This window comes from Delphinus delphis, chromosome 12 (assembly GCF_949987515.2).
Source record: "Delphinus delphis chromosome 12, mDelDel1.2, whole genome shotgun sequence".
Classification (NCBI taxonomy): domain Eukaryota; kingdom Metazoa; phylum Chordata; class Mammalia; order Artiodactyla; family Delphinidae; genus Delphinus; species Delphinus delphis.
Window position 1 is genome coordinate 82,759,793 of NC_082694.2, and position 23,829 is coordinate 82,783,621.

The window sequence follows — 23,829 nt, forward strand, 5'->3', positions numbered from 1 at the left end:
AATCAAAGAAGAAATAAAAAAATACATAGAAACAAATGACAACGAAATCACGACAACCCAAAACCTACGGGACACAGCAAAAGCAGTTCTAAGAGGGAAGTTTACAGCAATTCAACCTCACCTCAAGAAACAAGAAAAATCTCAAATAAACAATCTAACCCTACACTGAAAACAACCAGAGAAAGAAGAACAGAGAAAACCCGAAGTCAGTAGAAGGAAAGAAATCATAAAGATCAGAGCAGAAATAAATGAAATAGAAATGAAGAAAACAATAGCAAAGATCAATAAAACTGAAAGCTGGTTCTTTGAGAAGATAAACAAAACTGATAAATCCTTAGCCAGACTCATCAAGAAAAAAAGGGAGAGGATGCAAATCAATAAAATTAGAAATGAAAAAGGAGAAATCACAACTGACACTGCAGGAATACAAAGGATTATAAGAGACTACTACAAACAACTATATGCCAATAAAATGGACAACCATGAAGAAGTGGACAACTTCTTGGAAAGGTACAATATTCCAAGACTGAACCAGGAAGAATTAGAAAATATAAACAGACCTATCACAAGTAATGAAATTGAAACCATAATTAAAAATCTTCCAACGAACGAAAGTCCAGGACCAGATGGCTTCACAGGTGAATTCTATCAATCATTTAGAGAAGAGCTAACACCTATCCTTCTCAAACGCTTCCAAAAAATTGCAGAGGGAGAAACACTCCCGTATTCATTCTACGAAGCCACCATCACCCTGATACCAAAACCAGAAAAAGATATCACAAAAAAGGAAAATTATAGACCAGTATCACTGATGAACATAGATGCAAAAATCCTGAACAGAATCAAACAGCACATTAAAAGGATCATACACTATGATCAAGTGGGATTTACCCCAGGGATGCAAAGATTCTTCAATATATGCAAACCAATCAATGTGATACACCACATTAACAAATTATGCAAAGATTCTTCAATATATGCAAATCAATCAATGTGATATACCACATTAACAAGTTAAGGAATAAAAACCATGTGATCATCTCAATAGATGCAGAAAAAGCTTTTGACAAAATTCAACACCCATTTATCATAAAAACTCTCAAGAAAATGGGCATAGAGGGAACCTATCTCAACATAATAAAGGCTATATATGACAAACCCACAGCAAGCATCATACTCAATGGTGAAAAACTGAAAGCATTTCCACTAGGATCAGAAACAAGACAAGGATGTCCACTCTCACCACTCTTATTCAACATAGTTTTGGAAGTCCTAGCCATGGCAATCAGAGAAGAAAAAGAAATAAAAGGAATATAAATTGGAAAAGAAGTAAAACTGTCACTATTTGCCGACAACATGATACTATACATAGAAAATCCTAAAGATGCCACCAGAAAACTACTAGAGCTAATCAATGAATCTGGTAAAGTTGCAGGATACAAAATTAATGCACAGAAATCTCTGGCATTCCTATACGCTAATAATGAAAAATCAGAAAGAGAAATTGAGGAAACACTCCCATTTACCACTGCAACAAGAAGAATAAAATGCCTAGGAATAAACCTGCCTGAGGAGCCAAAAGACTTGTACTCTGATAACTATAAGACACTGATGAAAGGAATCAAAGATGACATAAACAAATGGAGAAATATATACCATGTTCTTGAATTGGAAGAATCAATATTGTGAAAATGACTATACTACCCAAAGCAATCTACAGATTCAATGCAATCCCTATCAAACTACCAATGGCATTCTTCACAGAATTAGAACAAAAAATCTTACAATTCGTATGGAAACACAAAAGACCCCAAATAGCCAAAGCAATTTTGAGAAAGAAAAACGGAGCTGGAGGAATCAGGCTCCCCGACTTCAAACTATACCACAAAGCTTCAGTAATCAAGACAGTATGGCACTGGCACAAAAACAGAAGTATAGATCAGTGGTACAGGATATAATGATAAACCCACGCACATATGGTCACCTAATTTACGACAAAGGATGTAAGAACGTACAATGGAGAAAAGACAGCCTCATCAATAAGTGGTGCTGGGAAAACTGGACAGATACATGTAATAGAATGAAATTAGAACACTACCTAACACCATACACAAAAATAAACTCCAAATGGATTAAAGACTTAAACGTAAAACCAGACACTATAAAACCTTTAGAAGAAAACATAGGAAAAACACCCTTTGACATAAACCACAGCAAGATCTTTTTTGACCCCCCTCCTAGAGTAACAGAAATAAAAACAAAAATAACCAAATGGGACTTAATTAAACTTAAAAGCTTCTGCACAGCAAAGGAAATCATAAACAAGACAAAAAGACAACCCTCAGAATGGGAGAAAATATTTCAAATGAATCAACAGACAAAGGATTAATCTCCAAAATATACAAATAGCTCATGGAGCTCAATATCAAAAAAACAAACAATCCATTTAAAAAATGGGTGGAAGACCTAAATGGACATTTCACCAAGGAAGACATGCAGATGGCCAAGAGGCACATGAAAAGATGCTCAACATCATAATTATTAGAGAAATGCAAATCAAAACTATAATGAGGTATCACCTCACGCTGGTCAGAATGGCCATTATCAAACAAACTAGAAACAATAAATGCTGGAAAGGGTGTGGTGAAAAGGGAACCCTCTTGCACTGTTGGTAGGAATGTAAATTGATACAACCACTATGGAAAACAGTATGGAGGTTCCTTAAAAAGCTAAAAATAGAACTACCATATGACCCAGCAATCCCACTGCTGGGCACACTGAGAAAACCATAATTCAAAAAGAGACATGCACCACAATGTTCATCGCAGCTCTATTTACAATAGCCAGGACATGGAACCAACCTAGATGTTCATCAACAGATGAATGGATGAAGAAGATGTGGCACATATATACAATGGAATATTACTCAGCCATAAAAAGAAACAAAATTGAGTTATTTGTAGTGAGGTGGATGGACCTAGAGTGAAGTAAGTGAGAAAGAAAAACAAATACCGTACGCTAACACATATATATGGAATCTTAAAAAAAAAATGTTACTGATGAACCTAGTTGCAGGGCAGAAATAAAGAGGTAGACATAGAGAACGGACTTGGTGACATGGGGTGGGAGGGCAAAGCTGAGGCGAAGTGAGAGTAGCATTGACATATACACACTGCCGAATGTAAAATAGTTGGCTGGTGGGAAGCAGCAGCACAGCACAGGGAGATCAGCTTGGTGCTTTGCGATGACCCAGAGGGGTGGGACAGGGAGGGTGGGAGGGAGGCTCTAGAGGGAGGGGATACGGGGACATGTGTGGGCATATGGCTGATTTGCTTTGTTGTGCAACAGAAACTAACACGGTATTGTGAAGCAATTATACTCCAGTAAAGATCTATTAAAAATAAATCAATAGGGCTTCCCTGGTGGCGCAGTGGTTGAGAGTCCGCCTGCCGATGCAGGGGACACGGGTTCGTGCCCCGGTCCGGGAAGATCCCACATGCCACGGAGCAGCTGGGCCCGTGAGCCATGGCCGCTGAGCCTGCGCATCCGGAGCCTGTGCTCCGCAACGGGAGAGGCCACAGCAGTGAGAGGCCCGCATACCACAAAAAAATAATAAAATAAATAAATTTTAAAAATAGTTTAAAGAAAAAGTCTGCCCCTTATATTCCTTTTTTTTTTTTTTTTTTTGACCTTGCTGCATGGCTTGCAGGATCTTAGTTCCCTGACCAGGGATCAAACCCGGGCCCTCAGCAGTGAAAGTGCCGAGTCCTAACCACTGGACCGCCAGGGAATTCCCTGCCTCTTATATTCTGATTCGCTAATTCTCCTCAACGGACGCATCCCACAACCAAAGCACCCAGGCCAAATGACTTACCCACAAAAACCCGGCCAATTTAGGACAAGAAACCTAGATTACTGTAGGACCTGGGTGGTTCTTTTTGTCTCCAGGCCTCAGTTTCCTGACCCATCTCATGGGAGTGCTGGGCAGGCTGTCCCCCCAAAGCCCGGTCTTCCCTGTTCGTTCCGCTGAGCTGGGTCAAGTCCGTGCACACCGGCACGTGGTCAGGACCCCATAGAGTGGTAGAGGCCCCTCAGCTCTCCATCCTCACCTGCCCCCAGGCCCGTCTGGTCTCCAGGAACACTTACCCAAGGCCAAGTGGAGGCGGAGAGGGAGCAGGGATCAGAACCTCGGAGGCCGGTTCCACGTCCTGGCCTGGGCTGCTAGACCATGCCCTGCAAGAGAGGACAGACCAGTCATGTGGGGTGGGGACACCCCGGCTCAGAGCAACTGACTTTCTCCCCGGTCGGTTCCGTGCACTCTACGCACATTTCCCCGTTATCTTCTCGTAATACTAGGTTCTCTCCCTCCCCAGCAATGATCATGGTTCATATGCACTCACTGGAGCGGTCCTGAGGACAGGAACAGAGTAGCTCACCCACCCGGAAAGCCCAGGCCCCCACAGTGTGAGGGCCCCCGGGGCTCCCCTTGCTGCTACAGACTGAGGGGCTGCAGCTCCCCCGAACTGACTGTGAGCTCCACAAGGGCAGGGAGGCGGCGTCTTTGTTTCTGTGCAGCAGGCTCCTGGCCCAGAGCCTGTATGCAGCAGGTGCTCAATAAATAATCCGTGTTTGACAAACGAGTGCCCCAAAATGCATCACACGGACATTACTGCAGGCAGAGTGCACTTTGCTCAGAGTTGAAATTCGACCCTGCTTCACCAATACAGAGCTTCATATGCCAGTTACATTATTTAAACTCACTGCTAGGATTCCAGACGTGGAGCAGAAAAGGCACACATCTTTCCACCAGAAATTCTCACTGGAGGTCACTTACAGATTTTACACATATACATACACACACATATATATCTATATGTAACATTTTTAATAGACTTTATTTTTTAGAGCAGTTTTATGTTCACGGCAAAACAGAGCAGAAAGCACAGAGATCCCACAGACCCCCTGTCCCCCAGACACAACTTTCCCCACGTTCAGCATCCCCTCCACACACCGGGGTGTACGTGTTACGATCGGTGGACCTACAATGGTACATATTATCACCCCAAATCCATAGTTCACACGAGAGTTCATTCTTGGTGTTTTACATTCTGTGGGTTCGGACAAATGTTTAATGTCCTGTATCCACCATTATAGTATCATACAGAGCAGTTTCACTGCCCTAAAATTCCTCTACGCTCGCCTCGTCTCATATTTGGAAAAGGCGCTTTCACGTCAATGATCTCAGCGAATCCATCTCGCGACTCTGTGATCTCTGCTTTGACACTCAGGGAAATCAAGGTCCAGACAGGGTCAAGGGCCCTCCACGAGGTCACCCTGGTGAAAACCAGTAAAGCAGAGTCGGTGGCAGAATGCGCTAGAAGCATCGTGTCTGGTGCCCATTTTATCATCCCACCCTCCTAACAGCCCTGGCGGGGAAGGTCCATTCTAACCCCCGGTTTACAGAGGAGCAAACAGACTTGGGGACACTTGCCAAGGTCACACGCGGCTAAGTGGGACGCTCAAAATGCAAAGCCCTAAACCCACTTCTGCTCTTTCCAGATGCACTTGTTAGTTACAGGGGCTTATAGGAGGCATGAGAATGCAGGGGGAAGGCACCGCCTCGGGTTAGGGGGGCTTTTGCTTTCCCGGAGCTGGAGCAGGTGGGTCCCAGGGCTGCAGCCCTCCTGGGGGGACCCCGTCCTCCAGCCATACTGCACAATTAATACCTAGGGGCCTCGCCTGGCTGCGGGTCAGTCCGACATCCAGCCACAGAGGCCCCACCATTCCCAGCTTCGTGGGGGCAGCCCTGCAGGAACATCGAGCTCAGGGATCAGCTCAGGGATGGATGAAAGCATCCCTAGTCCACATGGACACCGTCCTGTCTCACCAGACACACCACAGCTCTCACTGGGCAAGCTCTGTGCAGTGGGGAGAGCAGAGAGGTGCGCCTGTGCTGAGCGACGCTGTGATCTCTGCCATCCTTAGTTTCCCCATCTGTGACAAGGCGGAGGGGCTGGATCCCTGGGAGGCTGGGCCAGCTCTGACACCAGGCTTCCTAGCAGGAGGGGCCCTCATTCCAGAGGCTTCTGGCTCCCAGGCTGCTTGGGAACACGCCATTAACTCAAATTGCAAATTTCCTCCTGGCTCTATCGCTAAGCCACAGGGGCTCCCCCGGCCACCAGCTTTCCTGTGACAGATAAAGATTACAGTCATTGCTCGAGATGGAATCGAGGAGCAGAAGTCATTATGCAGAAATAATTATGTTGAGTTATGTCTGGTTGCTCCTGATTTCTGCCTCACAATTGTCTTACAAATGGTCCTGCCTCTTCCTCTCCGGGACAGCAAACTGCGGAGGCCTGGGTGATTCAGACAGACCTCCTGGGCCCAATTGTACTGCTCCAAACTCCTCCTGCTGGGTGGGGCATCAGTATGGTGGGGCAAGGTTCGCTGTGACACCCTTTCCTTTCTCTGGGCACTTGGGACAGAGGAGAGGTAGAAGACAAAAGCCCTGGGGAGGGGGCACACTCACTGACTCACCCACATGCCCCACTGCATTGAACCCTCCTAGGAGGCCCTCTTCATCCATCACTTTCTCCTGGGGCCCTGCCTGACCTCTCAGCCCTTTGTCCACGTTAGGCCTAAGGCACCTCCCTCTCTTAGGTCTGGGGTCTCTGAGGAGTGACTCAGGCAGTGACTAGGATTGATTCATTCTTGTACTCCCAGCTCCTAGGACAGAGCAAGGCCTCGGGAGAACAGAGAGGGCTGGGTGGCTGGACTGCTTGGGCTCAAATCCTAGCTCTCCTGTTCCCTAGCTGTGTGACCCTGGCCCATTATTTAACTTCTCTCTGCCTCAGTTTTCCAGGCTGTAAAATGGAGACGATGATAATCCGACCTAGTTCTCAAGCTCTTATAAAGATTAAATGAGCTAATGTACACACACACACAAGACTTGCTCATAGGAAGAACGCACTAAATGTCAACACTGACTAAAAGAGCAGAGAGGTCTCAAAAACATTCTTGTAAGACTCTAAGCCAACTAGAAAGACACAAACTATCGAAACTGACTCAAGAAGAAATATGTCTGAAATAACCTATAACAAGGCAAGAGATTGAATTAATAATCAAAAAATTACTCACAAAGAAAAGCCCAGATGGTCTCACTGCTGAGTTCTGTACACACTTAAAGGATTAATAACAATTCTTCACAAACTCTTCCAGAAAATAGAAGAGGAGGGAACACTTCCCAACTGGTTCTATGAGGGTAGTACTACCCTGATACCAAAACCAGATAAAGTCTTCACAAGCGAAGAAAGCTACAGGCCAATGTCCTAATGGGCGTGGATGAAAAGAGAAACAAACCAACCCTCAACAAAATACTAGCAGACCAAATCCAGCAACATAAAGGATAAAAAGAATTATGCATCACACCAAGTGGGATTTATCTCAGGAATGCAAGGTTGGTTTACCATCTGAAAATCAATTAAGGTAGTATATCATACAATAAAATAAAAAGCAAAATCACATGCTCGTCTCAATTGATGCAGAAAAAGCATCTGACAAATCCAACATCCCTTCATGATAAAAACACTCAAACTGGCATAGAAGGAAACTTCTTCGGTCTGACAAAGGGTAGTTGTGAAAAACTCACAGCCAACATCATACTTAATGGTGAAAAGACCAGATGCTTTTTCCCTAAGATCAGGAATGAGACAAGGATGCCCGCTCTTGCCACTTCTATTCAACATTATACGAGAGGTTGTAACCAGGACAACTAGGCAAGAAAAGGAATACAAGCCATCTGAATTGGCAAGAAGAAGTGAAATTATTTCTATTTGCAGATGACACGATCTTATATATAGAAAATCCTAAGGAATCCACAAAAAAAAAACCCACCTAAATAGAATTAATAACATAAGTTAAGCAAGGTTGCTGGATACAAGATCAACATACAAAAATTAATTGTATTTCTGTACACTTGCGATGAAAAATCCGAACGCGAAATTAAGAAAACAATTCCATTAGCAACAGCATCACATATAGTTGTAAATGTACTAAAAACCATTGCGCTGTATACTTTCTAAGCGTGAATCGTATGGAACGTGGATTCTACCTCAATAAAGCTGTTTTTAAGAAAACAGAATCCAAGCCAGCGCTCTTGTACTTCTCTACCTCAGAGGACAGAACGGCAAAGGTGCAGGGAGACAAGCCACAGGGCTTCCCAGTGCTACAGCCCGGGGACCCAACGGGGCTCAGAGCTCGTCAGTGTGGCCGACCTTGAGAACCTGGCAGACTCAAGTCCAGGCTGAGCTGCAAAATTGCCTTGAAACACCCGCCTCTCCCCACAGCATGCACTCCAGAAACATGCTGAGTGCCTGCAATGTGTATTAGGTGCAGGGACACTGGCCCAACTTTGGAGGAGCCCACAGCCCAGTGGGGTACCCGCAGGCCTGTGCCAGATGGCAGGGGTGGGCAGCCAAACACAAGCTCTAAGGATGGCTCTGCATTCACGGAGGTGATCTGGTCCACTGGCGGGGCAGGGAGGGCGGAGTCCCTCAGGATACACCCTCGGTCCAGGCTGAAAGAGCTCAGTTCCCGAAACCACACGTGCTGCCCCGCAGGGCGCTCACTGTGAATCGCCACCCAAGAAGCAGCAGTTCCAGGGCCATTTCTGGGGCCAGTTCCTCCTCTAGTTGCCCAGGCCTGGAGGGCTCAGTGCCCATCGTCCTTGCTGGCCAGCCCTTGGGAAAGGCAGCTACACAAGCTTTTCCCTGCCAGGGCTCGACGCCTCCTCTCGCCCAGCCACAGGCCTCCTGGGCTGCCCCTGATCTGCCCGCTCACACCAGGGTGGATGTGTGCTCAAGAGATGACAAATTATTTTAATATATCCTGAAGTCCAACTTAATTCAGCAGCAAAGTCCCGGTGGGAGAAAAATATAGTGGGTCTGGAGTCAAAGACGGATGGATTTTGGATTATGACTATTTCTGAGGTGGCTGTGGTTTTAGGATGACTAATCCCCCCACGGTCCCCAGGTAATCAGGGCAGTGGCTCGCAGAATACTTTCACACAGACATTTGGCACAAGACAGAGGCATTTTCTTCTACTGCTCAATTCAAGAACTGAGTTAGAGGGGCTGCATGTCCTGCAGATGTCCCCAGGGGCGGGAAAGACCACAGAACATACCATGGAAGCCAAGACGTGCTGGTGAGACCACACAGGATGCAAGCTTCACAAAGGGGAGCAGGACTGTAAAGGACATCAACGCGATAGCGAGCTAAACCCTGAGCCCTGCGTGGCCACGACCAGTACCCAGCACTAGCCCTCCGGTCACCTGGGGCCCTGGCGGCTGGCCAGCTGCATTCCCAGCTTCCAGTGGGCACTCACAGCGTCTTACTGTAGCTCCTGTGTCCACTCCCATTACTTGGGTATTTGAGCTCATGTCACTAAACAAAAGGAACCTACAATCTCCAACCGTTTTGAAAAACTGTCATATTTACTAAAGATGACTACACACACTCCATGAACCAGAAATTCAACTTCTTGATGTATTCCCAACAGAAAGTGGACCTATGTCCACCTAGAAGGCTCACAGCTGCACGACTTGTAAAAGTCCCTGGTGGAAGCTGTCCCTGTGTCTATCCACCATCAATGAATAAGAAACTGTAACGCGTTGGTACAGCAGAGGACCACAGAGCCATCAAAACGCACCTCAGTGACACATGACACATAGATGAAGCTCTAAGCACGACGCTGAGTGAGACGGGAAGACACAGAAGAGGACATGCTGTGCGAGTCCATCTACAAAACGGACGCGTGGTGATTGGCATCAAGCTAGCGGCTGTTCCTGGTGGGGGGCAATGACCAGAAATGGTCATGAGGGGGCTTCTGGGTGCTGGTGACACCAATTTGTTCATTTTGTGAAAACTGACCAAGCTGTCCACTTAATGCACGCAAGTTAAATTTCAGTAAAAAGTTCAAGAAAGGAAGCGAGGCACCCGCTGTCATTCCTGCATCCATCCCAGCCCACCCGGCAGATCTGGGGGCTTCCCGGGAGGCCCACCCAGGCTGAGGACTGGTGGTAACTGTTCTCATAGCCCATGGACATCTCCTAAGACAGGTCCACTTATGAAATGGTGGAAAGAGAGAGCTCTGAAGTCGGGCAGGCTGGGTTCAGGCCCTAACCTCCTCCAGGGGCCCCAGTTTCCCCATATCTGTCCAGGGAAGCTGCTAGAGATGTGAGTTTTCACAAAGTGAGACCCCTGTGGACCCAGCGCCTAGCCTGCACTTCCTGAAATGTCAGCCACCCATTTATTGGACAGAAATTTACTGATGAACTACTGTATATGCCAGGCATCAGGGGTACTGAGTACTGACCAGCACCCCACTTCTCAGAGGGCTGGCTTTCCAGTAACAAGACCCCAAAAGAGAAAGTAAGTGCAGATCACAAACTGCTAGGAAAAAAATCAAATGAAGTGATCTGACAAAGATTATCAGGGGACTAGGGGTTAGGGCAATACCCTAGCTTGGATGCTCAGGGAAATCCTGAGTCAGGGACACACATGAGGAGGAAGGGACAGACTTAGGAAGACAGCTCAGAGCAGAGTGAACAGCAAGTGCAAAGGCCCTGAGGTAGGAGTGTGCTTGGCATTGTCAAGGAGCAGCAAGTGCAAAGGCCCTGAGGCAGGAGTGTGCTTGGCATTGTCAAGGAGCAGCAAGAAGGTGAGTGTGGCCAAAGCACGGCAAACAAGGCCAGGGTTGGGGGTAAGAGATGCGGTCAGCAGTGAGCAAGGGCTCAGAGGACGGGGCAGGGAGCTCACATTTTTATTTTAAGCACAATTGTTGTAGAAGAGCTCTGGGAAACCAGAGAGTGCTACAAAAATACCAGGCATTGGGGAATGGGATTATAAGATTCCCTGGAACTGAGGGCAGCAAAAAGTGGGAACTTCTGGCGACCCTCCAGGCGTCCCCCAGTGGTGGGGGGTTGGGGGTAGGGGCAGGTTACTTCTAAAGGTCCTGCACTTCCTTGAGACGTAACATTCGAGTTTGTTCACTCTTGATCCTCCGTGGGCAGGAAAGAACATAAAATGGCTCATTGCCCACTAATGAATTCCTAGAGCCTCCGGAGGCCCAGCCACTGCTCCCACTCGACAGGCTCCTAATGCCAAAGACCAGGGGCCATAAAAACCCTGCCTGGCGTTCTTCTCAGGCGGCGTCTGAGGCACCTCCTGTTCCCGACAGAGGAGGAAAAAGCAAAGCTTTGCCAACAGAGAACAATGAGGCAGCCACAGGGGAAACACTGGTAGGCCCGGGGAAGGGGGAGCAAGAAATCCAAGCCCGAGCCGGCAATTTCTATTTGGGGGCACATTCCGCCCACAGATACGCCCACCGTCAGCTGTCAGTCTCGGCCAGAGAACGAGCCTCACGCTTTTGCAGTTGAGGGGACCCTAGAGACCCCAGGCTGGTGCCCGGAAGTGGCCAGGCCTCCCCCACCCCGGTGAGGCCACCTCACCTGCCGCGTACATGGACCCCCACCATGAATTCACTTGGGAGGAAAAGATTCCGCTGCAAAGAATAATAACAAAGAAAAACCACCCACGTTGTCCCACCCTTTCTCTCACTTTGCAGTTGAGCAGACAAACATCCCCGAGAGAAGGGTCTCACCCAGGATCACAGAGCCAGGCCCAAGCCCGACACGGTCCTGGAGGGGTGCAGGCGCTTTCAATCTGCTGCGCAGAGATGCGAGGATTCAGGCCCCTTCCAGGTGCTCAGACTGCATGTCACCTGTCCCCGCTGGTCACTTGTCCCGTGAGCTGGGCCGCAGGCCTCTCTCTTAAATGTTCTGAGAATTTTACGAGTAACGACGTTGGAGAAGAGAGGGGAAGGATTTCGAGCAAGCTGTCAACATTGCTCTTTTCCTTGAAAGCCCGTGGGCAGGAGAGGACAGGAATGATGCGCCCCATGAACGGCAGCAAGGGCCACACCCGCGACCCCAGCTGACTTCATGACAGCGGGGCGACACACTGGATTCAGTCTCACCCCCATTTCATGGATGAGAACACTGAGGCCCGGGAGTTCAGGGTCTCTCCTGGAGCCACAGGGCCAGAGAAAGGAAGAGACTGTGGGCTTCTGACTCCCACTCAGGTCACTCAGGGGAGGTGTCAGCACTCCCGAAGGGGCTACTTGATGTCCAACCAGTTCCTCCCCCTCAGAACAGCTGTCCCTTCGAGGAAGGAGGCTCTCTGCCGGCCCGGGACGTGCCCGGTCTGGTGCCAGGCTTGAGGTGGGAGCTAGCTCTGGCCAGCCCACCTGCTTCTCTGCCCTGTGTGCCTCTATCCACTGACCCGACGGCCCACGAGTCGGCCGACCGTCCAGACACAGAGGGCACACAGACCCAGAGCCCTGCCCTCTTGGGGCTTAAGTTCTGGTTACATATGGTTCATGCCACACATTACAAGTCCTGAGGGGGGAGGGGGAGGGGTTTGCAATTCTACACAGGAGCCAAGGAAGGGGTCACCAGGTGACAGTGGCCATGCCTTGTGGACAGGCACCCCGTGGCCTCTGTTCTCTGGCTGCAGGCCCAGGCGGGGTCCCTCACCATGGACGTCTGGAGTAAGTAATGAGGAGGAAAGAGAGCACGGGGGCGCCCTTACCGCACCTGCCATCCCAAAGTCCCCTTCCTTCACAGCCAGTGCGGCCACAGCTGGGCAACAAAGGACAGGAAGACCGCTTCTCGACAAGGTGTCCCTGGGCCCACCCTGGATGCCCCGGACAGCAGGTACTAGAGCATCAGGAATGGGGGTGGGTACCAAGCACCCCCTTCACATGGAAACGGCCCGAAGCGCATCAGATTTGGACTCTGACATGTCACCATGTGGCTCTGGGCAAGTCACCTGTCCTTTGTGACTGCTTCCACCCCGTGAGCTCCCACAGGGGACTGCAAGGACCAGAGGAGGCGACACATTCACGTGGAGGCCCTTGAAGCTCCTAGCGTTTAAGGCTCTACCTCAGGACCACTGGGCACACTCACACACCGCCCCAGTCTCAGGATCATCACCCACCTGTAGATGGGGAAATGGAGGCTCAGAGACATTAAGCCATTTTCCCGAGGTCACACAGCCGGACGGTGCTATGCCAGCTGAGCCTGCCGGGCCCTGCAGGGGAGGCTGCCAGAGACTACACCTTGCCTTCGAGGAGCGACAGATAAAGGAGCGAGGAAAGCGGCGCTAATTAAGCATTGAAGTGTAATTAAGCGAGACGCGCAAGGCAGCGCAGAGGGTAGTGAGGTGGGGTCTGTGCAGAGGGGCCCCTGGCCAGGCTGCCCGCAGAGCAGTCTCCTCAGGCCAGCCTCCAGATGCCTGCCCCGTGCCCTGACTGAAGCCCTGGTGGTCCCCCAGGCCCCAGCACTGAGCGTTTGAGGACTCTGACAATCCAGCCCCAGTCCAGGTACCCCTGGGGCCTCAGGTCGAGGATGTGGAAAATTCCGAGACTCCTTCCCACACAGCCTCCCCCCATTCCCGGGGCGCTGGGAGTCTGTGAGGCCTGCCTGGAAGCCGCCTGGGGCTCCTGGCCCTTGAGACTGAGCGCTGGGAGGGCTGGGTCTTGTTCCTACATCTGTCGTGCACGGCGCCTGGAGGGCGGCGGAGCGGACCCTCAGTCGGCGTTTAACGAATGAATCGGCAAACAGGCCGCTCCGAGGAAGAGGAGATTCGAGATGAGGCTGCTGAGAACGACACAGCCAGACCATGGAGAGCTTCGAGCACTGGGGTCCAGGTCGCTTTTGGCAATACGGAGCCACGGTGGGCTCTTAAGCGAGGGATTAGGAGGAAGACCTGCGTGGCAGCCTGGGCGGGAAGGAAGGACAGCAGTGCTGAGGCTGGTGTCAGGGAGACCATCGGAGGAGTGGGGGTGAGCGACGCGGGCACTGACACTCGTGAATATCGGGGATTTTTAAGGGTGACTGCGATCACGTGTGGCTTTCAGCTGGTCACAAACAGAAATGGGAAACAACCCCGCCCCCCAAGACAGAACTCTAGTGCATTGTTGGCGTTAATGTCCTAGTTGCCGGTCCACCCTGAAACCCCCAGGCCAGCTTGTGCTCCGGGCTGTGCTTCCCAAAGCAGGTAACGGGGAGGAAAAGCATAACTTCCTCACAAAGAAAGGAAAGCGCCTAGAGAGCATCTGGGCTCCCCTGAAACGCAGCAGCCTGCAAAGCAGCCCGCCAACGGGCAGCCAGGGCCGTGGAGCATTGAAGCAAGTTCTCCTGCGAAGCCACTTATCCAGCCACTTATTCAGCACAGAGCTCGCGCAGCCGATGTGCCGTATCCGAGATGAAGGGATAGTCATCTGAAAACACAAATAAATTATTCATTCCCCGCAAACGAGCAGCCTCTGGGCTCCTGCGGCAGCTGAAAGGCTCTGCGAATCCTATTAGCGACAGCGCTCAGCCGAGCAGACGCTGGATCCCGCCGCCGCCCGGTGTGGGCGGCTCTAGCCGGGAGCTGCCCACGCAGCGGTCCATTCCGCGTCCGCGGGTGAAAGCAGCCCGGCGCCACGTGGAGAATCACAGCCCTGCCGGCCTGACCCGGGCGGCACGGGGCCCCTGGGCAGAGCATTTACACCGGAGGACCGGGTCCCAAGGAGCTGCCTTCCACACAGAGCCTCCCCAGGCCCCCACTCCGGGGTCTGCACCGCCCTACCACCACCCATCAGGACCCAAGCCTGGGGTCGGCCCGCTTGCTCAAATGCAGAGTCCCAGGCCCTGCCCCAGACACCCTCTGGGGCTCAGTCCGCAGCACCGCATTTCCCACACACGCTGGAGCTGAGGTCACCAGGAGAAAGTGCTGGGGTCCCCGAGTCACCCCCGGATCAACGGCACCTCAGCCGGCCTCGCAGCCCTGGACAGCCCTAGGTCAGGTTCTGGGCCTCTCAGGGCCCCAGGTGCTCTGGGGGGCTCTTGGGAGGATGACAAGAAAGAACCTTTGCAAAGCAACTGTCACACATGGGTCTCTGCCCTCTCCGTGTCTGTATCTTTGATTCCAGCCTCTCAGCTCACTTCACAGCTGGGAAGAAAAGCCTCAGGGGTTTTGACTGCCAAGGCGGGGCTCCGCGCCACTATTTCCTCCGCCTGGAACACGCCCTCCGTCCCCACGGCCCCTTCCTCGGGGAGGACTCCCACCTCCCCGCAACGGCCCCCTCACTTTGAACGCACTTTGCCGGGGTGCCGCTCGGCGTCTGTAGCACAGGGGAGGGGCTGTGGACGGGACGCCCACAGGCGGGCACAGAGCCGCGGGTCAGCGTGGCGGTGAAGCGGTGACAGCGTGAGAGGGGCGCCCGCGGCCCACGGCGCTCGTTCAGCTGAAAGCTGTCTCTCTGCAAACTTGTTGCACGTGATGTGAGCGCGCGGGCTCTGTCCCTCTATCCCCGTCCTTGCAACGAGGGGTCTTCTGCAAGAGCCACACTTCTCACCTCTCTCCTTGGCGGGGAGGAAAGAGGGGGCTTATCTGACCTGGCTAAAGAAACGACCTTCCAACCTCATTCCCCCAGCCGCGCTCCCGTCTCCCCTACTCTGTCCCGACAGCGGACGCTGGCAGTGGGTCTGCTGTCTCCCTACGACTGGGAAACATTTTTAAGGGTGAGAGTAAGTAGCAGGAAGCTGATTCTGGCCACAGAGTAAGCTTGCCAATCCAGAACTATCAGCAAAAATAGGGGGTGTGTGTGTGTGTGTGTGTGTGTGTGTGTGTGTGTGTGTGTGTGTGTCATTATAACTGGGGCGGGGGAGGGATCGGCAGTGGGGGAGTCATTTACTGGCACCTGATGGGTAAAGGCAAGGATGCTCGTAACACCCCAGTCGCCCCACCACAAACAGTCATGCAGCCCAAGCTGTCCACAGTGCCGAGGGTGAGATCCCGACATAAACGTTGTCCCCTGTTGTTCATCACTTGGGTCCACCTCTCCACTGGTTTCAGAATCTAGTGGCCTGGGGTGTGCTGGTGGAACCACACCCTCATCCCCAAATGCCAGGTCAAAGGTCCTGCAGGGCGCAGAGCCACTGCTCTGCCCGCACCCACTGCTCTGGAATCGTGGCGACCACAGCCACGTTTTACACTCACCCCACTCGGGGGCAGCGGGCAATGTTTTAGGAAGCCCAGCCCTCGGGGTAGTATGAGCCCCCATGAAGACCTGGGGGCTGCCTCTGTCCTGCACCAGCGGTGACCCAGGCCAACCAAGACGCCCAGGGGTTCCCACATTTGACCCTTCTCACAGGAGTGATGGGCTGGTCTCTGAGATGGAACAGAAGTCTCATTTATGCATCCTTTCACTCATTCAAAACACATTTAATTGAACACCTACTACGTGCCAGGCACTTTCCCAGGTGTTACCGATGCAACAGGGAACATGCGCAATTCTTGCTTTCAAGGAGCTCACTTAAGTGTCCCAGGAGATTATGGGGCAAAGTGACAAGTGCCATAAGGAGAGTGAGTATAAAATTCGAGGGGGGCCGTGGTGAGATGTACAGCCCTACCTAAGGATCTGGGAAGGCTTCTTGGAGGAGGTGACATCTAAATGGCAACCTGAAGGATGACTAAGAGTTAGCCATGCAGAGAAAGAGGAAATGCAGAGGGGTGGGGTCTAGGGAGAAGCTTTTCCAAGGATTCCCAAGATGCTCCCTCACCCAGGCAGGGGCAGTTGACACACCACAGGGTGGTGGGCGGCTGTAGTCAGGACCCCCAGCTCCCAGGTTAAAGGAAACTGAGAGGATTTGCCAGGAGCCCACAGGCTTGTGTCCAGCAGGGCTGGCCTGGGTGGAGGAAGCCCAGGGGCCAGTCATATTGAAGACACAAACAGCAGACACACATCCACCCCCGCCCAGACCACAGCAGTGGCCCTGCGTAAATACCCTCTGGCCTCCCGAGGAGGCAGGCTGACCTCTGCCGGCCTGCCCACCAACTTCTCACCATCCCCAGGGCGCAGGACCCTGGTGTCCCTAGACCAAGCCAGCCTCGTGCACTTCCTGACTGAGAGCTGGATTTTTTTTTTTTTAATTATAAATTTACTTTGGCAAAGGGAAACGCAGCCCACAGTTTCACAACCAGCTCTGCCTACACCTCTTCGGTGCTGTAGACATTTGTGCAGTTAAAATTGTGCCAAGGTTTTCTGCAGTGATGACAATTCCTGTCTGGACCTCCAGGTAGACCCGGAGCAAGGAGCCCACCCTCCCTTACAAGAGGGCCCCCTGGCTCCCGGAAGCTTTGCCCAGAGGACGCACAGCCGGGCCTGCTCCGGACTCCAGCTCGGAGGCTGCAGTGCAGCCTGCGTGGACCAACCGGGAAGAGTCAGGATCCGCGTGTGCGCAGAAGCCTCCCACGTCTTTCCATTTTTTCTCAAACCTGCACGCTCATGAATGAATGAATCTGCACTAAACCAAAGTGCACAGCTTGCCTTTAACCCTGTTAAATTCGTCTTATGTTCCGCTCGTCCTTTCAACCTACCAGAGCTTCTGGAATTTCATAGCTCTCCAGTTTTGTACCCTCAGCCAATCTGATACACATGCCACATCTTATACAGCGGTGGCTGAAAACGCAGACGCGGTCGGCAACCACCATCCCATCACTCAAGGCGTCTGGGGGTCGGGTCATTCGGCTGCCTGTGAGGCCACCTAACCATTGATCTTCAGCGCCCGTCACCAGAGGCCCAGCTGCACCGTGCTTGAAGGGCTGGGCCCACAGCTGTCCTCTGATAGCCCAGCCCATCAAAAAGCAGGCGGAGTTGCGTGTCCTCACGTATGCCACCCTCAGACCCGCCTCCCAGAGCCATCGACACCTCGCCTTCAAATTAACTCCCGCTGGGAAGCTGGGACTTCAGGTCTCATCTCTAGAATCGCTCGTTTGCTCGGGCGGACAATCACAGGCCTGTGGGCTGGAGACCCAAACACGCTTCCAGTGGAGGGAGCAGAGTGGTACGGGGGTCAGGTCACAGGGTCACATCCAGTGCCAACTCCCCACTCCGTCCTGATGCCCCCGGGAGGGTGCCAGGGGCACGAGGACCACCTTCCATGGAATGAGAAGGCTGGGCTGAACCATGTCCAAGTCCAAAACTTTGTGACTCTCCATTAAAAGTTTACAAAAACTTTTGCTGTAGTTGTTGTTGTTTCGTTTTGTCTGTGGCCACGCGGCACGGCACGCGGGATCTTAGTTCCCGGACCAGAGATCGAACCCGCGCCCCCTGCATTGGAAGCGCGGAGTCTCAACCACTGGACCGCCAGGGAAGTCCCTACAAAAACTTTTTAATGACACAGGAAAATGGGCTGAAATGAGAGTAAATGGAAAAGATGGGACGTGACACGAATGTTACATGACATCAAGGAAAACATACCGCTATGTCTCTTCACCTCTCTGTAAATAAATACTGACCAGAAGAGATGGCCCCAAAGGTTAGCTGTGATTATCTCTGAACTGTCGGCCTGCAGATTATATTTGCTTTCTTCTTTTGATCATTACCCGCCTTTTTTACAATGAGCATTTAACGTATATAACCAGAGCAAAAATATTTTGAAGGACATGCTTCTCCACGACAGACGCCCAGAGGACAGCAAGCCCCCCTGGCCCCGCGCCCAGCGCCGTGCAGCGCCCTCCGCGGGACAGGAGGTAAAACTGACAGCTGCAACCACATCTCTCTGGCCCCCGTGGGCCTCGGAAATGTTAACGCTTCATGCAAACGAGTCCCACACCGCCCTTCAAGGCAGCCTTTTAAAAAAACCAAGCGTGAGACTATACCTTCCTCCAATTTGCCTTGGGCAAGGCAGCTGCAGAATCTTGACACTGGAACATGCCAGAGAATTCAGACAGCTGAAGCCATCCTCAGGATCCTACTATGTCAGAAATCCCATCGAGAGCCCGAATCCAAACAAGTTACCCCAAAAGGGCCAGTGTCATCCTGTCCTCTAACACCCAGGCTGACAGGAGGACACGAGCCTGGAAATTACCACCTTGCCTCTACTAAGGCCTTCAGTCCAAAGGAAGAGGCCTTCCCAGCCCCATGCCTTCTGGCTCCAGCAGCCCTCCCTTCTCTGCACCTGCTTCAATGCCCCCCCACCCCTGCTGCCTTCCCTGCCCCTCGGCAGCTCGTGCCCCCGGGACAACTCTGAATGTTCGTATATGTTTACGTGTTTACTTTTCCACACTGGGCCAGCAGTTCTCCAAGACAGAACTCCCTAAGAACCTGTGTGTCTCAGTGCCAAACCCAGCGCTTGGGTTGAATGGAAGACAGGAGAGAAGGAGAAAGCAGGTGGTTCTGTGTTTTGGTGAATAACCTTGGCCCCGGGCACCGCCCGAGGAGCTGCTCATCTGCTGGGGAGACACTCAATGTGAACAGAGAGGGAGGGAAGCTTCCGGGAGGGAGGACCTACGGGTGGGCTTGGAGGCAGACGGGGAGGAGTGGAGGGAACCGCGCCCAGGTGGGAGGGGGTCCTATGTGGCCAGGCACTCGGATGCCAGCCAGGTAGTGGGTGAGGCCACTTAACTATCCCGGAGTCCACAGATTGGGAGACAAACTTATCAGCAAGCAGTATGGCAGTGACCGTCCACACACCTGTCCAGGTGACGCACCTCTGCGTCTAAAGCAATGGAAAAACAGAATAAATCCAGAGCGTCCAGCAACTCTGGACACACAAGGTACTTTAGTACCTTTAGTACCAAGGGCTTTAGCTGGGGCTCAGTTCAGCCACCTCCCACTCGGCCATTCAGGGTGGACTCGGCCCCCACTGCCCAGCTTCCCTCACGCCTCTCGGCGGCGCCTTCTAGAAGGACCAAGCACTGAACAGCAGGGTGTTGGTTTAACCAATCGTCGTGCACGCCGAGGAGTGAAACAGTACAAAGCCTGCGAAGTCCGGCCACACAGGGTGATTTTAATAAACAGTAACATTTTTCAATAAGTTATGACGTTAGGTCACAACACAGTATGTAAAAAACAGAGTCCCGTCATGGTAAACTTGAATGAAACATGCATTTTGTGACATTCACGAGAGTAGGAACTCTAAGACAGTGTGATCCGGGGCGGCCCTGCCCGGTGAGGTTTATTTCCCCACTCAGACTTTTAAGGTTGCCCCAAATTGCTCTCCACTCTCCCCCACGGGCTCTGGCACTGGCTCGGCCTGTACCACCCTCCTCGGCAGTCGTCCCCATACTTTGCTCGCCTATCACCTTCTTAATGAGGTCTGCCATCGCGTCTTACCTAAAACCGCGAGACCCCCGCCAGCTTGTCTCCACTCTCCATCACCCTGCTCGATCAATGCCTTCCCGCGGCGTGTAGCGCCTGACACGTGATACGATTTGCTCACCACATTCATTATTGGTCTCCCCCGAGAAGTGTGCACCTCTTGAGGCAGGAAGCTTGTCATTTTATTTTTCAGGTGGCTCCCCAGAGCCTAAAACAGTACCTGGCACATAGCAGGCACTCAATAAACACCTGTTGAATGAGGAACGAACATGTATAACTTTTGTAACAAGGAAAAAAATAATAGAATATTTAAATCCTTTTTCTTCTTCATCTAGGTCAGTCATATGTCTCCTTAATGCTAGACCTGGGTATTTTCATATGCTTTGTCGGCATTAAGAATGGGGTCTTTTTTTTTTTTTTCAGTCAAGCCCTTTAAGGTATAACTCACGTACTGTAAAATTCACTCATTCTAGGCGTGCGGTTCAGCGGGCTTTACAAACGTGTATGGCTGTGTAACCACCGACGTAATATTTTCAGCACAAGGATGGGACCTTTGAATGTTATGATAATAAGTGGTCGTGGCTGATAGGAATTTTTATCATCTCTCCAAGTACTCTTCTGATTATTTTACTAATTGATAGGTTTCCAGTTGATTCCTTCATATTTTACCAGATACAGAAGAAGGGCAGAAGGGCAGCCAGCACACGCTCAGTGCCCCGTGTGCATAAGGGGTTGTTGTAGAGACTTCTTTGGGGTTTCATTTTCTCCTCCAACTCTCAGAGGGAGGCACTGTCCCCACCGTACATGGGGCAGCTAACTCATCCAAGGTCACCCGGTTGCTAAGAAGACGATCCGGGGCTTAAATCCAGGTCAATTCTGATTTCAGAATTCACGTTCGTCCCAACAAATAACGGTACAGTTAATGTGATCACCACCACCAAGGATGTAGCTGTAATTTGTGTTCTTATTTCTGCGTCTTGTCTGACAGCTTCGTCTTGAGTTTCCTAAATGATATGAAACAGGAGTGGGGGTCATTCCCAGTCTCTCTGCCGCTGTGCTTTACCCGGACGGCTGTGACGCACAACTCTGGGCCTAAGAAAAGCCCCCAAGACCCCCTAAGACCAGCCCCAAGATGAGTTACAGGGTGTCCGGGCAGGAGAGGTTTCTCTTTTTTTTTTGTTTTTTTTTGTTTTTGCGGTACGCGGGCCTCTCACTGTTGTGGCCTCTCCCGTTGCGGAGCACAGGCTCCGGACGCGCAGGCTCAGCGGCCATGGCTCACGGGCCCAGCCGCTCCGCGGCACGTGGGATCTTCCCGGACCGGGGCACGAACCTGTGTCCCCTGCATCGGCAGGCGGACTCTCAACCACTGCGCCACCAGGGACGCCCAGGAGAGGTTTCTTGTCAATACGGTGCTGCCTGATGAATTCTACAGAGAACGAAACGTCGCTAAGTGAACAAAAACAGGCTTTCAAACAGTAGATGCGGGACGATCCCACGTATGAAATCATATCTGTAGGATTACGGATCTGTGCAAGAGCATCCCGGGGTAGGATGTACACCAAAGTGTTGCCTCTGTGCTGGGATTAAGGGTAGGAATTCTCTCCCCTCCCCACATTGCTTTGTTCGTCTATGATTTTCTCATTTTTCTTCTCCAAAGACAGCTAATTAGGGAAGATACCCCAGACCCCCTCTGGGCTCAGATCCCCCTGCAAAGACCACCCTTCTGCGGCCAGCCCATAGATTCTGCCATTGCACAGACATCAGCCTACCACCCCTCCCCCTCCCATCCCTCCAGTCCGTACTTTAAGGTGTCTATTCTGTGTGGCGAGTAGGCCAACGAAGCCCTGTCCCTTGGGCGTTCCCCCCAACCCATCCCGCCAGACAAGGTAACAGCAGACTGGTCCTCACCGGGGATGACGGGGTTAGGACACCATCTCTACACCACTTGGTCGGGGGGAACGTCTGCCTGCCTCCTCTCTGTCCCAGCTCAGCTCCCAGGCCTTTCCAAGAGGCCGTCACGGAACCTCTCAGTCAAAAGCACTCTCTCCTTTCCACCCAACACCCCCATCTTCAGACCCCACTCCTGCCTCACTTGGATCCCGTCACATGTTTCATCTCTGAACTAGATGCACCCATGTCTGTCTCCCTGCACGCTCCTAGGAGCCAGGCCTCACCCGCACCCAGCACGGGTCTGGCAGTCACGGGGCCCTGGGAAGGCCAGCTCAGTTCAAACCGTGCCTCCGGTCTAGAGCGTCAGCCCCTCCGAGGGCAGGACAGGGCCCCATCTCTGCATCCTGTGCTCTATAAGACCTTGAAGAGACAGCAGTACATGAAGAGCAAGGGTACAAATGAACTTATTTACAAAACAGAAGTAGAGTCGCAGATGCAGAAAACAAACCTCTGGTTACCAAGGGATAAGCGGGGGAGGGATAAATTGGGAGACTGGGATTGACATATACACACTACTATATATAGAATAGATAACTAATAAGAACCTGCTGTATAGCACAGGGAACTCTATTCAACACTCTGTAGTGGCCTATATGGGAAAAGAATCTTAAAAAAAAAAAAAAAGAGTGGATATATGTATATGTATAACTGATTCACTTTGCTGTACACCTGAAACACAACATGGTAAAAAAAAAAAAATCTCAGAACAAAAACATGAAGAGAAACAGCTTCCCAGGGCAATCTGTAAAGACCTCAAGAACCATCAGATGGGGGGCAACAGGCAACCCTGGAAGGTAGGTGTCGATATTGCAATGAAAACAAAGACCAGAAGGGGATGCACAGAGGAGAGGGAGCCTGCTTTGGGAAGCCACCATCCGTGATTTCTTTTTTTTTTTGGCCTTTACTCTGCCAACTAGCTGATAGGTTGTTACATAACTCTTCTAATTAAAGTAAGTGTGTAAGGCGGTCCGCTGTCCCCTGGGCTCCGGCGTTCTGCCCCAGTGACCTGAAGGTCGTGGCCCAGTGGCTCAGGGGAAGATCTAGGACACCCAGAAGGAAGGAAAGGAGGCGCAGGACCATGGGGACGGGCACGGACGGGGGCGGGGTGGGGGGCTGCTAGCTAAGCCAGCCAGGTCACCACGAGCCCCGGGCAGGGAAGCAAGGAGGCAGCCATGCCGGGGCCCAGGTGAGGCAGGTGGGCGGTCTAGATTAGGGGCCCCAGGGCCCTCCGGCTAGGAATGGAAACATCCAAATCTACCGGGGTCGGGGCGCCCAGCTTCCCAAGGGCCTGTGCCTGCCCGGCCCGGGGGCCTTCCTGGTTCCAGAGGCTGGGGGCCGGGTGGGAGGAGAGTCTGCTTCCCAAGGCTGGTGGGAGATCTGAATGAGAAGGAGGTCTCAGACCCGAGGGGGTCAGCTCTGGTCCCCTGCAGGAAGGAGCCACCCCAGGACCACAGAGGCTGCACCCGGAAACAAAGCTGTGATATGTGACTCAGCCTGAGCCCGGGACTCAGAGCGCTGAAGACGGCGGACACCCTCCAGCCGCCCCAGAATCAAGGGACCTTTCACCCTTGCGTTAGGATTCTAAAACACTAAAAACCCGCCAAATCCAGGGGCTTTTGTGTCTGATATCATCTGTCCTGAGATCTGCTCTGCCACCCAATCTCCGG

At 51.7% G+C, this 23,829-nt stretch overlaps 1 protein-coding gene across 1 annotated transcript in view; it reads right to left on the minus strand.

Annotated features, from left to right (window-relative positions):
• The window catches only part of HPCAL1 (hippocalcin like 1), a 113,067-nt gene that overhangs the window by 28,031 nt on the left and 61,207 nt on the right, over positions 1 to 23,829 (minus strand). The window contains exon 2 of the mRNA XM_060027099.1: positions 4,147 to 4,233. The gene's annotated coding sequence lies outside the window, so the exon portion shown is untranslated. The remainder of the gene's footprint in view (positions 1 to 4,146; positions 4,234 to 23,829) is intronic.